Consider the following 16,914-nt stretch of genomic DNA (forward strand, 5'->3'; position numbering starts at 1 on the left):
ACACTTGATATAAATAGGAAAATGAATGATCTGTTCTTAAAATCTACAATTCTTATCTTTAATAAACTACTATAAGTCTGCTCAGTTCTGCATGATTGCCTTTCATTTTAGAGCAAAGCAACTATGATTTTTTAAATTAGTATGAAGTTTTCCATGTAAGAAAAAGGTAAATATTCTTAGTATTCTGAAAAGCAGAACTTAAATGTGGTACTAACTTTTGTAAATGTGTTGTAAATGAGAAAAAGCAAAACATATTGCAAAAAACACTGCAGTAAATGTGAATAACCTGTGTACCCTGTCAGGGTCCTGCAACTACCTACCTGTTAACCACCTTGAATAATCATTTAACATCTATAAACCTATATTTTTTTACCTTTTAAAATATATTTTGAGTGAAAATTGTATTTATTTAAGGTGTATGACATGATGATTTAACATACATACATGATAAAATGATCACTGCAGCCATCTCCTCAGTTACCTTGTTTGTATGATGAGAGCACCAGTTTTCCAGTATTCAATACAGTGTTATTAACTATAGCCATCACGCATGAACATTAGCTCCCTAGACCTACTCATCCTACATAACTGCAACTCTGTACCCTGTGACCAACATCTCCCCACTTCTTCCCCCACCTCCCCTCAGCCTGTATTCTTCTGCATTTATAAACTGAAAAGGTAAAGGAGCTAAAGGACCTCAAAGATACTTGTAATTTCGATATTCTTTTTTTTTAAGATTTTATTTATTTATTTGACAGAAAGAGACACAGCGAGAGAGGGAACACAAGCAGGGGGAGTGGGAGAGGGAGAAGCAGGCTTCCTGCCGAGCAGGGAGCCCAATGCGGGGCTCGATCCCAGGTCCTGGAGATCATGACCTGAGCTGAAGGCAGCCACTTAAGTGACTGAGCCACCCAGACACCCCAATTTCAATATTCTATGAATTACAAAAGTAATATGTAAGCATCTTTAAATGTCATCATTTTTATTATACAACCAGATCAAACACCGCGTGAATGTTCATTTTGAGTCATATCAGATTTATTCCTCACATATAAAGAGTACCGTAGTCTATTAGTCCAAAGGTAAAAGGCATATGACAATATATGTGTTGAGCGTGAAAACAATTGCTTTTCAAAACTAGTGGCTCAAGGAAACACTCTGCTGCTACCTTTAGTTTTGAGCAGATTAAATTAGAATTAGTTAAGAAAGGCTTTCCAGACTGCTTTAAGTGGTAATGTAGTTCAAAATACATTTTCCTAATTCTCAAGTTTTTGACGGAATATGTAATATCAGACAGGGAAAATGGCAAAAAAGATAAAACTAGTTCTAAATACCCAAGAACTGACAACAGATATAATAAACAGTCAATAGAGGAAACATGCTGATGGCAGTTTTTTAATAGGCCTGCCAAACAAGCAGTTTAGAATATCAACAATACAAGATAAATGGCTTCTAAAGCTTTCAATATTTGTGTATTTGCAGAGCTGTCTTTAAGATTAACTGCTTGTTCAGATCTTCAGCTTTTCTTCAATCCATACTTAAGAGCTGCAAATCACAAATATTTTGTTTCTTATAAATGTTAAATTATGATGATACCTAAAGATACATCATAGTCATTTGGCTTATAAAAATTATTACAACTCATTCACGGGCCACAGTGGCAAATCCTTCTGGAACACTTGGGATGCAGAAGATCTGAGGAATGCTAGGCTCTTCACACTAACTGTGCAACAACAGCACCACCTATCACCGATTAAACATACCAAAGCCATACACTCAGGACAGCCAAAGATAAGAACTGAGCTCTCTATAAATTCCTTTGTGAACATTAATTTTCCACATGGAAAACATGGCCATTAGATACTGTAGCTCTTAAGTCTATAGTTTACTATTAGAGAACAGAATTTAAAATCTAGAAAAAGTCCTAAAAGGTCACTTTGTTCAACCTCCCACCCAGTACAGGAATCATACATTCTCTGAAATCTAAAAATCATGATCTCTTTGATCTTACGCACACTTGCACTGAAAGGTATATCGCTAATGTAATCCAATTATATTATGGAGTTATTATTGGCTATCTCCATGAAAATGAAGATATAAGAATGGATAAATGATATTCTTCTTCAATATACATACTATTTCTATTAACAAGGAAATAAAAAATAAATTATAAAACAACACCGTAGAACTTGCACTGAAATTGTAATTCAGAGCAACGAAAAACACTTCTCACTATAACAGATATAAGTTCATACCTATAACATCATAGTATTCTGACACAAAGTCTGCTCTGTACTATTATTGCCATATGCCACAGGTCTAGCACTTAGCTTTTGGTTCTATAAAATAAAGTTAAATAATTAAAGTTTAAAAAAGTCTAATGTTTAATTCAGCTATGTACTAAATTACACTAAATAATAAAGAATAAGGCAAACTTGTCTTGGCATTCTCACAATATGATAAACGCTTGTTAACACTGGATTTAATGTACAAGAGCTTACTCTGACATCGAAAAACATTTTGAAATCAGAACACACCATGCTCCTCAGCGTAACAGCTTTCAAAACAGACCTAAATGCTCTATTCTATTCCTAGCTTCTACTCTATTTTTTAATTTAATCCTATTTTTAATTTTATTTTATATTATTATGTTACGTTAGTCACCATACAATACATCATTAGTTCTACTCTAAATCCCTCTTCAAATGTACAGCAACAGGTAAGAAAGAACATGAGGAATGATTACAAAATGCATCCTGCGTTGGTTACCCATCATTTATTACCTCTAAGTTAAATCCCAGAATCTTTCATTATAACACAAGGGAAGGGAGGGATAAAGAAACATCCTGTCGCCATAGATATTTGTGAGTATGTTAAAAAGATTGTTAGAAGCCTAATTCTAAAGTACCATAAGTGAGTCACAAATGTCAAACTTCCGAGAGGAGCGAACTCTCCAAACTGTGTGTGCAACTGCTACATTGGAATACTATTTCAGAATAAAAGTGCCAACAAAGTATATACAGATAAAGACATGATGTGTGCACATTTTAGAAAGAACACAAGATGGATAAGTCCTTACAGGCTCGGCTTTAGCTGCCGCTTTCAATTGCCTCTAATAATTTTATACAGTATGTTCACTGGTAATTCTGCTCTCAAATAAATGAGTGTCAAAACTGATTAACTTTTTTAAAGGCTTTCACGGTGATTTTTACATCTCTTAAAAAAGAGCTCATTGAAAATGACCAAAAAAAATCTCAGAGATGAGGATTTTATATATCCTGACATGAATTACCAGGAGCTGTAAGTTCATTTTTAGACCAACAATAATAATAAATACAAGGGCAGAACTACAAGGAAGGAGTGTACCAAGCAATGTTCCAACTTCCTGGCAACGGTGGTAACTTGGGGAGAGGAGCAAACAGGGAGGAAACCTCTCCAAGAGTTCCTCATGGGTCTCTGCCTTTGTTCTTACTGGCATTTTAATTTCTGATGACAGACTTTTGTTGTTTGGAGCATAAACCGGACGTACCAGTTTGGAGGCACAATAAGGAGAACAAAGAATGATTTGTTCACACTGTAGGAAAAAAATCTTTTCCAACCATAGAAAATAGCTTTCGCATGGTGAAAATATGCAAATTACATACCAAACCAAAAAAGTAGGGGGGGAGTACAAGTTTAGAATCTCACAACTCAATCTACGGCAAAAGGAAATTATAACAGCCGAGACAATAATACACACAGAGAAAGGGCTATAAATGTTGTGGGAGAGCTTTTTAACTACTGTTAAGAGAATTCTAAAAGCAAATGAAGGTCATCTAGCCCTCAGAACCAAACTTGTCTCTGAAATAAGCGATGACTTTTCAAAGGTATCTGACTACAAAAGAGAAAAGTCAATCAAATATCAACAATAATAATAATGCTCTATAATGACTCAGAATCAAGACAAGAGTACATATTTACACCCCCAACTCCCCTTTTAGATACTGGCCAAATTGAAGAACTGTGTCTGCAGTTGATTCTTTTTAGCAAACTTTGTTGAAAATAACAGACAAAGAAATAACACATAAATCATACATATATGTGCAGCTTAATGAATTTTCCATGTTAATATACCTCTGTTACCAGCAGAGAAACAGAACATGATAGACACTCAGAAGGTCCCTCCACACTCCTTCCGAGTCACAAACCCAACTCAAGAATGACCATAACCACTAACACATTACATGTAAGTTTTACTTGTTCAATTTTATGCAAATAGAATCACACGGTATGCACTCTTTCGTGAATGGCTTCTTGTGCACATTATATGTGTATGAATTCATTGGTATTGTTGCATATGATTGTATGTTTTTCTTTTTTTATTGTATTTTTTTTAATTCCTGTTGCTATACAGATTTCCATTGCATGAAAAATACTACAACTTATCCATTTTACTGTTGGTGGACTTCTGGGTTGGTTCTAGTTTTTGACTCTTAAGATGTCAGGAGAAATTGCAAAAAAACTTTCAAGTGAGAAAAGAATTACTCTATGTCCTTTCAATGGATTACCAAGTGTGTCTAGTGGACCCTTTGGGGTTATCTGATTCTATAGACATCTGCACCTTTGTTTTGACTGGGTTATTTTGCAATTCTGTAAGTTATAGAAAACCAATAGTAATGCTACTGCCTCTTGTCCACAGAAATGCAAATGAATTTTGTCTGGAAGAGATACAACTCAATTGCATTCTATAAAAGAGATGATTCTAGGCAGTACATTTTAGTTTCAATAGTATATTAACCAAGTTTGCATCTCATAACAAGTTCATTTCAGTATTCCCCTAACTGCCTGAATCGGTTCTTAAGATTCTCCTTTGATGCAGCTGTAACAACTTGCCAAATAATACCTCATTTATTAATGTGTTAAATAAAATCGATGACATGTGTCCATTTTACAGTTGTTTGAGAGCCATGATTTTACCATTTTTAATATAACATTGTAAAGAACACTGCTACGAATATTCTTGCACATTTCGTTTAGCGAACACACATATGTATTTCTTCTGGGTATATGTCTACTAGTACAATTGCTCCTATGTTAGGCATATGTGCACATTTTGTAGATTTCAACAAAATAGTTTTCTACAGTGATTGTACAAATTTACACTTCCACCAGCAACGTGAAAGAGTTCTACCTGCTCCAAATCCTCACCAACTGTTTGTATCAGCCATTCTGGTGGGTGTTCAATGGGACCGTCACTGTGGTTTTAATTTGCATTTTCTTCACGACTGAGGAGATTTATCGAATGTCTTTTCATTTGCTTACTGGAATTCAGTAGTTATACTATTCCATGAATGATGGTTAAAGTCTCCTGCCCACTACAGTTGCCTAATGCTAAGGGATTATGGATTTAAATCTATTATGCACAGTGAATGAAATGCAGATCAGTCTCCTCTGAAAAGCAATGCTGCCTCAAACTATATAAACAGTCTTTATTATAGTGGCCCTCCATCAAGGCAAATGATGTAAGATTTTTGTGCTGAAGGACCTTCGATTTCCAGATGTATATATGATAAACAGTTCAGAATATGAATGAGATTCAAGAACTCATTTCAAGAAAAAGGTAGAACTTTTTGTACCTAATCGAATTCATATCTTAATTCCAAATCCAGTAATGAGCAACCTTTCCCCCAAACTAAGGTATGATGGTTTAGTTATAGCAAAATGATATCCATCTCTTGAAGTGGAAAAAATTGATTTGTAAAAATTCATACAAACATTCAAAGCAGATTCAGTCCCTGTTTAAGATAGAAAACATACAAAAATTACTATATCTTTCCCTATAACTCAAGTCAGCTCAAACAAAAGATAATGATTAGTAGTATTTTTCTTGATAAATACTGAAACAAGTTTTCACCTTTAAAATAAAAAAATTAAAAAGAGGTATTAATTTGCCTATTTTTTTCAAAATGGCTACAGCATATATAGCAGATGATTTCCAGGCCAGAAATACGAATCGAAAACCAAGACACCAGACATGAAAGACAACAGAAGAAAAAGTATTCCCTGTGTTTACCTCATGCATATCCTGACTTTCAATCAAAAATATCTTTCACGTCAGAGTGCTCCAGACTAGTAATGGCTCTGTTTCCACCTAGGAAGTCTGAGGGAGGAAAAGCAGCCAACAGGGGGGACCCTGGCAGTTTTATTCTTTTCCCAAAATCATGGCCTATGGCAACAATGCCAAGTACATAACAATAAGCCAGGATCATCAGTGACAAATATCACACATTAACAACATCAAATATTCCAAAAGTTTATTTTAGTCGAAAATAACTTATTAACTATACAAATTTGCTAACTCTGAGTCTGGCTTTAAAATAAGGGGTGACGATACATCTACCTAACAAGGCAACTGTGATGACTAAATTGTGTATTTAAAAGATGCAACATAAAACATAGTTAAATCAAGAAGATGCCTGTTGAATGAATGGATGAATAAATGACAGGGTCTGTATCAGTCTCATTATTCAATCTTGATGGTATTCAGCATAAACTGGACTTACCCCCACTGTTCTCAAAGCATGTTATTAACATGTCGTGTCTGGAAATGTGTTATAATACCGTATCATAAAAACACATTTGCTACAACTCATACTTAAGCCCACCGGTATATTACTTCCTATGTTTTACAGCTCTCAGTAAAAGGACTCTTACCAAGGTGGGAAGGAGCACATCATCTGTGCTGCAGTTTTTATCACACTAGTCTTCACACTTCTACTCAAGATCAAGGCAGTCTCCACCATCTCTGGCAAATATCCCACACTCATTCCAACCTTTACGTGTTTATATGATGTTTTTACCTGCGACAGGTTTTCTTACCACCTGTGATGTAAAAACAGCCCATTTAAATATGCAAATGTAGGGCTAGCAATCTTTCTAATTGTTCCACATGCACTAACCAGACAGACATAACTGAAATGAAGTTCCTTAAAAAAGAGCATCATTTCACTAGTTTTAAACTTAAAAGGTAACACCAAATAAAAAAAAATTTTTAACTAGGGAAAAAATGCAAACTATAGACTTAAGTTATTAATAATTTATCAATATTGGCTCATTAGTTTTAACAAAGGTACCTTACTAAGGCAAGATGTTAACAGGGACAAATGGGGTGGTGAGGGGATATAGGAATTCTCTGTACCTTCTACTTAATTTTTATGTAAATGTATAAAAAATAGTCTATTAATTTTTATTTATAGAGATATGGATAGAGATATGGAAAAATGTGGAGATTCCACAAATAAAGTTTAACCTTCCCTGATAACCCCCCAAAAAATAAGGATAAAAGGTAGAAATACAGAGTGAGAATGAAAAAGTGATGAGGTCTAACACTAAGGAATTCAGTTCTTAAAGCAACAACAGGAACTCACTTAGCCAATTTAAATGTACAAGTGTACAGTTACCACTTCACTAATTGTTACATATGTGCTAATCATACAGACCACACAACTGAACTGATGATGAAATTCTTTAAAAAGAAGATTGCTTCATGAGTGTTTTTTTAACTTAAAAAGTCAAAATAATTTTTTTTTAATTAGGGAAGAAAGGTAAAAATATAAAGGGAGATAGGGAAAGAAGTGAGAAGTATCATCTTATACTGAGGTATTCAGCTAAGAAGCAACAAAAGACCGCACCAGCTACATGAGTAACTATTACAACTTCAAAGCAATCTCCAGTAAGAGCTGATAGTCTCTCTCCAGAATCACCCTGTGAGTCAATTTGATGATATATTTTCATTTTAGATCTGAGGACACAAAGAACAATATTCCCCCAAAATGACCAGACAAGACAGGCATGAGATCTCCTATTAATATACTGTATTCAAAACCATTTTTAAACTCAGGCCCTTTTTTCACTAACAAGTCATTGCCAGGGCGTTATTTTCTGTGTCACAGCTCTTTCCAACAATTTCAAAAAGTTTAGATAGCGCAGTTTAAAGAAAGTATTCCTAATAGTAAAAAAAAGTCATTATTTTGAAAGCTCCTAACATTAGGAGGAAGACAGGGACAGGGTTTTTGTTTTATTTTTGCCTAACTAACCACAAATGATTCAGTTAATGTCAGAGTGTCAGTATCTCCGTAACCTACTCTGTATGCCATCAAGAAAAAAATGCAAACCACAAAAACCACCTAAAACACATATTTTTGAGGACTAACAACTTATAGAGCAGATATTTGCTAACCACATAAAGCAGACAGCAACCGAGTCTGTATTTTGGTCTTGACACTAAATTCAAAATACAAAACTGGAGGCAAGAAGGAAGTGAGTTTCAAGAACAATATGAAAACCACAGAACACAAATAATGAATGGAACTTGTAATCATATTTTCATACTTCGAAATTTTCGCACACACGGAGAGGAGTATTTTTAGGGCGACTTTCACCTTTCTCCTTCAGCCTGATTTTTGAAAGGAAGATCAAAGGAAGGCCAGTTAAACTCACACGTTCCTTTGGTTACGCAACACAGATTTAGACATTACACTTCAAAACCCCAGCCACTACTTCGGCACCACCAGTCCAAATACCATTCCGAGCTTTGAAGCAGCCCTAATGGTATCTTCCATTTGCAAGTAACACTTCGGTAGTCAAAAAGATCTTACTCAGGGTAGATGTTAATGTAAAACCACTCAGACTACACAGACGCACAAGCCTGGAGGCAGACTGGAAGGTGTTCAGAAGTCAATGTAACACCATGACAGAGAGTGTCAGCCTAGCAGCCGTCATAAACACTTCACCATCACTCACCCACAGATTGGATTCCCTTTGACTTGTTATTTTATTTTGTGCGGAATACATGTCCAATTGGAAAGAGAGAAAACAGTGCTACAGATAAGCCGATTTGGGCTTACAGCCTTTTTCCACTTCTAAAAGGCTGAGTTTGTCATATTTTATTGGCCTTGTAAACCTATCCTGATATAATCTGTGGACTGAGGATAGTTTTGCAATGGATATCTAGCCAAAGAGAAACATTATATTAAATAGAAGCCTAAGGTTTTTTGTCTGTAAAACAGATATCATACGAACTTGTAAGATTGACAAGATGATAAAAAAACCGACTGACAACACCAATGGTAGCAGGAAGTAGAGCAACGAGAACTCTCAGATATTGTAGATGGAAGCATATAATGATACAACCTCTCTGAAAAACTGTCAGCAATTTCTTGGGTTTTTTTTTTTAAAGATTTTATTTTTTATTTATTTGACACACAGAGAGAGAGAGCACAAGCAGGGGGAGCAGCAGGTAGAGGGAGAGAGAGAAGCAGGCTCCTCAGTGAGCAGGGAGCCCGACACGGGGCTCAATCCCAGGACCCTGGGATCATGACCTGAGCCAAAGGCAGACACTTAACTGACTGAGCCACCCAGGCGCCCCTACTACTGACCTTCTGACGATACGTCAGAAGGATGATCATCTGGTTCTGGACCACAGTTGACTGTGGGTAACTGAAATCGTGGGACGTTAAACCACAGATGAAGGGGGACTACTGATGTGGAATGTTGAGAGTGGAGAGGTTGTGAGTTTGTAGGGGTTAAATATGAGCTTTAATTTTTTTATCTATAAAATGAGAATAACACTAAAAAGTAAATTGAGGGGTGTGTGGCTGGCTCAGTCAGTGGAGCGTGCAACTCTTGATCTCAGGGTTGTGAGTTCAAGCCCACACTGGGTGTAGACATTACTTAAAAGTAAAAAAATCTTTAAAAAAAATCATAAAATTGACAGGATAAGAGAGAATAATAGGTAAAGTGCCTAAAAGAATGTGTGTGGTATATTCACATTATCCCCATTATAGATGCTATTATTTATATTAACATTATGAAACTTCATTAGGCAGCACAAGTGTCCAAACTCCCCCAGGCATGTCATCACTACTCAGTGCTCTATAGCACGCTATTCATTCCTCCACTGTAACACTGATCTCACAGGCCAGGGTTTCTCAACCTCAGCCCTACTGACATTTTGGAAGGGACAATTCTTTATTGTGGGAAGTTGTCCTGGATATTGTAGGAAGCTTAGCACCATCTCTGGCTTTTACCCACCAGAGACCAGTAGCAACTCCCAATCGTGACAATAAAAAATTTCTGCAAACATGGCCAAATGCCTCCTTGGGGGCAAAAGTACTCCCATTTGGAAAGCACTGACACAGACTGCAATTAAGTAGTGAGATCTCACATAAGCAGACTATGATCTCCTCAAGGCTTAGGTCTTAGTTGTATTTGTACCCTCTTATACTTGTCATAGGCCCTAAAGTTTCAATGTGGTTGAATGGAAAAATTATGGTGCTATTAATTAATAAAAATAGAGATTTTAGGAAGAAGAGATAGATTAGGAATGGAATAGGTTGTGAGCAAAAAGCAAATGATTATGAAATTTAATTTTGGTCTTTCTGAAGTAGAGGAAACTATTCAGCAAAAGACTGAAATCTTGAAACACATTTACTAAACATATATACATACATATGTGTACATATACACATACAAATATAAATGAACGCATACAAATAACCAACTCACTGCCAGACAGTGTACTTGGCACCAGATATATAAAGACCATTAAGATATGACCACAGTGCAGGGAGCCTGAGTGACTCAGTTGGTTAAGCAACTGACTCTTGGTTTCAGCTCAGGTCATGATCTCAGGGTCATGACACTGAGCCCCACATTGGGCTCTGTGCTTAGTGCAGAGTCTGCTTGAGATCTCTCTCTCCCTCTCCCTCCGCCCCTCCCCCGTCTTATGCACCTCTCTTTCTCTCTCTAAAAATAAATAAATCTTAAAAAAAAAAACAAAAACACATGACCACAGTTGTAGAGAGGCTTACAAACAATTCTCCCAACTGCAGGACACCTGGGTGGCTCAGTCCGTTAAGCGTCTGCCTTTGGCTCAGGTCATGATCCCGGGGTCCTGGGATCAAGTCCTACATGGGGGGGAGGGGTCCTTGCTCAGCGGGGACCCTGCTTCTCCCTCTGCCTGCTGCTCTCCCTGCTTGTGCTCTCGCTCGCTCGCTCTGACCAATAAATAAATAAAATCTTTAAAAATAAATAATTAATTTAAAAGAAAGAAAGAATTCTTCCAACTGCTAATACAAAATCAAGATTCCCAGAAAATACTAGAACTCATAAGCTAAATATATATATACACACACACACACATATACACAGTAAATCCCTGATATTCTTAACTACACACAACTTTTCCCCTTAAATTATATATATCTAAGCCAGTGGTTTCAACCAGAATTTTCTCTATAGAGTTGTGGTTCTCAACCTGAAGAGGTTCTAGAAGGGGAGGGCATTTTTAATTGTCACAGTTATAGGAGTTGCTTTGGGCATCTAGCAGAGGCAACAGATGTAGCTACATATCCTGCAATGTACAAGGAGAGCCCCCCATAACAAAGAATCATCTGGTCTAAAATGTCAATAATGGCAAGATTGAGTCACAAACATATATATTTTATATTTGCATGTTTTCATGCCTTATAATTTTAGATAATTTCCTATTTAAAATAATGTTAACCCTCTAAAACAATCTTTTTTTTATTTTTGTTATCACTTCTGATTAGTTCCCATCAAGCTGACCAATACTTTTTAAATCAGGAAAGTATACATAAAGAAAAAGGACAGAAAGCAAAGGCATAGAGTATGAGAACTATATGATCAATGTACACTCTTTCTCTAGTTGTCAATAACCCCCAGACCAGATTTAAAGAATATTAATATATGGCCAATTCAAAAAAATCTGGGACTCAGTTTCAAGATTACTCATTGTTTCTACAGATGAAAATCTGATTGGGCTCATATCCTATAAGTCCACTTAGATGTAGTTCAAAACAGGCAAAACTATCATAATTTATGGTGCTAAAAATCTACGTAGTAGGTCAATTATATCTATATAAAACTGGAAAAGACAAACTAAAATATTTTTAAAAATCAACGTAATTGTCTATTTCCTGGTTTTGACACTACACTATAGTTTATATAAGATTCCACCTTTGGGGGAAGCTGGGTGAAGGGTATACAGGATTCTAAATAATATTCTGCAACTTCCCATGAGTCTATAATTATTTCAAAATAAAAAGATTTTACAAATCAATTCAAAAATAGGTAAAAAATAAACAAAAGAGAGGGCAAAAATTACCCACACATATATGGTATTACTGCAATTAAGAGGGGAAAGTATGTTCTTTTCAGGAAATGGTGCTGAATCGATGAATTTTTTTTTTTTAATTTTAAGTAAAAGGAGCCTTGACCCGTCTCATACTATACACAAAAAAATTTCAAATGGATCATAAAACCAAAGATAAAAACCACCTCTAACAGAAAATCTAGGAGGGTGCGCCTGGGTGGCTCAGTCAGATAAGCATTGGGCTCTTGGTTTTAGCTTAGGTCATGATCTCGGGGTAATGGGATTGAGCCCCATGTCGGGCTCTGTGCTCAGTGCAGAGTCCGCTTGAGATTCTCTCTCTCCCTCTGCCCCTCCCCCAGCTCACGCAAATTCTCTCTCTCTCAAATAAAAAATAAATCTTTAAAAAGAAAATATAGGAGAATATCCTCATGGTCTTAGAGTAAACAATGATACAAAAGGCATTAACAGAGTAAACCACTTAAAATTTGATCCAGATTTCTGTCATCAAAAGACAACATTAAGAAAGTGAAAATGTAAGAATACCTACAAAGGAGACTATTAAGACAAATGATGAAATCAGAAAATGGATTGTAGGTTATATAATAGTATTTTATCAAATATAAATGTCCTGGTTTTGACAGTGCTATAGCTGTATAAGATAATGTGGTTGTTCTTAGGAAATATATAATGAATTATTTCTGGAAAAGGGGTACATAATTTCTCCTACTGATAAATGGTTCAGAAAAAATTCTGCACAAATAAAAAAATTGAGAGACTAATACAGCAAATGGGGCAAAATCTCCATAAGTGGTAAATCTGGGTAAATCAAGGAGTACCTTGTAAAATTCTCTAGAAGTTTAAAATTACTGCAAAACGAAAAGCATCTTTAAAACTCCACAGTGAGATACTGGTACATACCTATCAGAATGGTTAAAATTTTAAAAGCTGAAAATACCAACAGCCAATGAGAAATAGAAAGCAAGTGAAACTTTCATACATTGCTAGTGGACATACATATTGGTAAAACTACTTTGGGAAAACTGGCTATATGTACTAAAGTTAAACATACATCTACACTATGACACAGCAAATCTACTCCAGGTCTATACATCCAAGAGAAATGGGTGCAGTGTACATCTGCCAAGAAACATATAGAAGAACGTTCATAGCAGCTTTATTCATAATACCCAAAAACTGGAAACAACAAAAATGACTATTGGCTATATAATGGACTGTTTAAAATGTGTTGTATTCATGATAAAATACTACAAAGAAAAAAATAAGAACAAATTACTGCTATGCACAAGAACATGAAAGAATCTCACAGCCATACAGCTAAGCGAAAGAAGGCAGACATAAAAGAATACAGACTGTACTATCTACGGCCATATACATTTTTTTTTTAATATGAAGTTCAAGAACAGAAAAACTAATCTCTGGTGACAGAAGTCAGAATACAGGTTACTTGGAGTTACAAGGAGGACAATATTAACAGGGAAAAGGGACTCTTCAGAGTTGCTGGAAATGTTGTATATCCTCATCTGAGTGATGTATAAAGTTTATATACATACACAAAAATTCAATCTGTACACTTAAGATCTGTGCACTTTACGGCACTTAATATATTCAATAAAATTTATAACAAGAGAATTTATAACAAAAGAAAACACTACCTTCCACAAATGTCTACTTCTGTCCAAAGAATAACCTTCTGCTTTAGAGTAGAAAGACATCAAAAATATTTCAAACAAGAAAAATTCCAATTTACAATAATAAATTTCAAACTCAGAATGTGTATATTAAATCAACAAAGTCAGATAAAGCCACTATTAAAATAAGGTGAGATTAAACTTCAGATGCAAGATTTCTCTAAAGTGACACGGTAAGAAACACACTCTAAGCAAAAGTATTTTTCTCCATTAATACAGGTGGATTCTAGAAGTTATTTCAACATTACTCCTCATTTTTGCTTTTACTCACTTCATGACTCCCAAAGCTCTTCCGCTGTGGATGACTAAAGAGCTGTCCTTTATTTCCCTTCCCAGTAACATGAGACTAGACCAAACAAAATAAGGCCCCACTCTCAACGAACGCTATTTTTTGATTCAGGTCCATATTCAAACTTTCTCTGCTTGCCAGTTACCCCAAATCACGGACCTTATATTGCTCGCAAATGAAACTCATAAAAATTGTTTCCTGGCTAGCAATCTTGACATGGCAAGGTCTATTGGCATCCAACTTCTAATAAATAATAGATTAACTGGTATTTACCTCAACTATGCCCTTGCATGTTTCTCTAACACTGTGATGTAAAGCTACTTAAGCTATAACCTTTAGGGCAAACACTTCTTTCAAGGGACAGCTGCACTTTTCTTAATGCAGTATGTTAGCGACACCTAGCGTCATTATCTTTGAAGTACATCCAAAGCTCCAAGAAAGCACTCCAAATGTTAAGTTACTGAACCTAAACTATACATGAGTTAACATCTGGTGCTTTCCTGGAGCTGGAGGGGAAGTGTGGGGGGTGGGGATGGGCTAAATGGGGGATGGGTATTAAGGAGGGCACTTGTGATGAGCACTAGGTGTTATATATAAGTGATGAATCGCTAAATTCTACTCTTGAAACTAATATTACACTGTATGTTAACGAGAATTAAAATAAAAATTTGAAACATAAAAAAAACCTCTTTGAAACTAAATAAATAAATAAATATACTGTTTCATGCAAAGCAACTGTCATCTTCTAGGTGTTGTAATGAACACACTTGAAAGATTGTTTAAGATATTAAGAATTTCAAAAGAGCATGATAAAACTAAGCAGCCATTCAAACACATAGCAAAAAAGTAGGGAAAACTATCAGGACTTTTACAAAGGTATGTCTCGGGTTTCTTAGCTGCTGAAAATTTTAAATGAGAATTCTTTATTACTTACACTACGTAATGCAATTTTTGCCTTATATAATTTTTAACATAACGCAAGTCTAAGTCTAATAATAAAATTACATTTCTTCTAAAACAATGCCATCTTACATACCAGGTAGCACCAGCCCCAGGTCAGAACCCTGGGAACATCTTTGACTCTTCTCTCCTCTTAATGTATTATCAGATACCACAATAAACAATTCAGGCTCACAACATCCCACATTTGGATAATGTTGAAATTGACTCCTAACTGGCCTAATAACCTTTTCTTTTCTTATTCTCCATCCATCCCACCATCATTGCAAGAAAAATCTTTATTAAATATGGATTTTGGAATGTATCTCTTGTTACTCAAAGACTTTTAATGAGTTCATACTGGCTGAAAGATCAATAAATCCAAGTCCTCATCCTGCAATTCAAATTTCCTCCCTGAAACTTCTATATCTTATTCTATGTCCAGAAAGCATATAACCACTAAAATGAATGTTAATAATCATAGAAATGATTGTCTGTGTTAAATGAAGTAACACATGACTACACAACGTCTAAAACATACCCATTGTCGTAACTCCTCCTCCACCTGGATGCCATGTTGATAGTGTTTGGCAAACCATGTTATGAATGCCCGATTATCTATTTTTTAATTTCCATTCTGGCACAGATACTTCTGTAAGCAACAAACACATATTTGGATAATGTGCAACTGGTAAATAGCTGTCAATGTCTAAAAGCTTACTCTCATTTTCTGTACTTATTTTGTTGCATACAGTAACAAACATTTCACTACGACCAGCACCACCAGTCCACGGTCCACAAACTTAAAACCAAACTCACTATTCTTCCACTCATATTTGCTCTTTATCATACCTTTCCTACTTTTGTAAGCCATATCACTGTCTAATCTGTTCAAAGTCCTCAAATGGCTTCTCCAACTCAAGGTTTCTGTGGGCAAATAATTCCTAAAAGATATTCAAATGGCCAACAATACATGAAAAAGTGTACCAACATCATTAGTCATCACAAGGTACCACCCATCAGAATGGCTAAAATTAAAAACATGGACAACACCAAATGTCGATGAGGTTTTGGACGAAGCATCCACTGCTGGGGGAAATGTAAGATGGTACAACTACTTTAGAGAAAGGTTTGGATGTCTGTTATAAAACTGGCCACACTCCTACCCTATGAAGCTGTAATTCTACTTGTAGGTCCTTACCTAAGAGAAATGAACACACTACTTTACAAAAAGACTTACAGAAGATCTTCACAGCAACTTCAGTCAGAAAAGGCAAAAGTTGTAAACAGCCCAGCTATCCATCACTAAGAGAAAGGATAAACTATGGTATGTTCATACACTAGAGTATTATTCAGCAATAAAAAGGAACCAACAACATGGGTGAATCTCACAAACATGCTGAGTGAAGGAAGCCTTACACACACAAAAATGTTTATCGTATAATAGCACAGGAAGTTCTAAAACCGGCAAGACTAATCTATCGTGGGGGGAAGACATGAGAACAGTGGTGGCCTCTGCATGGGATAGAAGAAAAATTAATTGGGAATAGGCATGAGGGAAATTTCTTCAGTGATAAGCATGTTCTATATCTTGACAGAGATTTGGGTTACCTAGGTGTATACACTTGTCAAAGCTTAGGAAATTGACATATTCAGATTTGTGTATCTAGGGGCACCTGGGTGGCTCAGTCAGTTAAGCGTCTGCCTTCGGCTCAGGTCATGATTCCGGGGTCCTGGAATGGAGCCTCACATCAGGCTCCCTGCCCAGTGGGGAGCCTGCTTCTCCCTCTCCCCCTGCCTCTCCCTTTGTGCTCTCTCGCACA

The 16,914-nt window shown here is 35.9% G+C and overlaps 1 protein-coding gene across 8 annotated transcripts in view; it reads right to left on the bottom strand.

Annotated features, from left to right (window-relative positions):
* The window catches only part of BCAS3 (BCAS3 microtubule associated cell migration factor), a 598,395-nt gene that overhangs the window by 548,227 nt on the left and 33,254 nt on the right, over nt 1-16,914 (bottom strand). The gene's annotated exons all lie outside the window — the stretch shown is intronic.

The sequence above is a fragment of the Eumetopias jubatus genome, unplaced genomic scaffold (assembly GCF_037043125.1).
Source record: "Eumetopias jubatus isolate StellerSeaLion01/CBP00866 unplaced genomic scaffold, mEumJub1_p1.0 scaffold_10, whole genome shotgun sequence".
In the NCBI taxonomy this organism is placed as follows: Eukaryota; Metazoa; Chordata; class Mammalia; order Carnivora; family Otariidae; genus Eumetopias; species Eumetopias jubatus.